This window comes from Lolium rigidum, chromosome 2 (genome assembly GCF_022539505.1).
Source record: "Lolium rigidum isolate FL_2022 chromosome 2, APGP_CSIRO_Lrig_0.1, whole genome shotgun sequence".
Taxonomy (NCBI): Eukaryota; Viridiplantae; Streptophyta; class Magnoliopsida; order Poales; family Poaceae; genus Lolium; species Lolium rigidum.
In genome coordinates, this window is record NC_061509.1 from 115,329,329 (window position 1) to 115,329,531 (window position 203).

Here is a 203-nt window from a genome sequence, read left to right on the forward strand (position 1 = left end):
GAGAACTACTCCCTCCTCATGGGAGACGAGCAGCGGTGATGAAGATGGTGGTGGTGTCGATGGAGATGCCTTCCGGGGCACTTCCCCGTCCGGCGGCGTGCCGGAACGGAGACTCCCTGTCCCCCGGATATTGGCTTCGCGATGGCGGCGGCTCCGGAAGGTTTCTCGTACGCGTGGCTTTTCCGTATCGAGGTTTTAGGTCG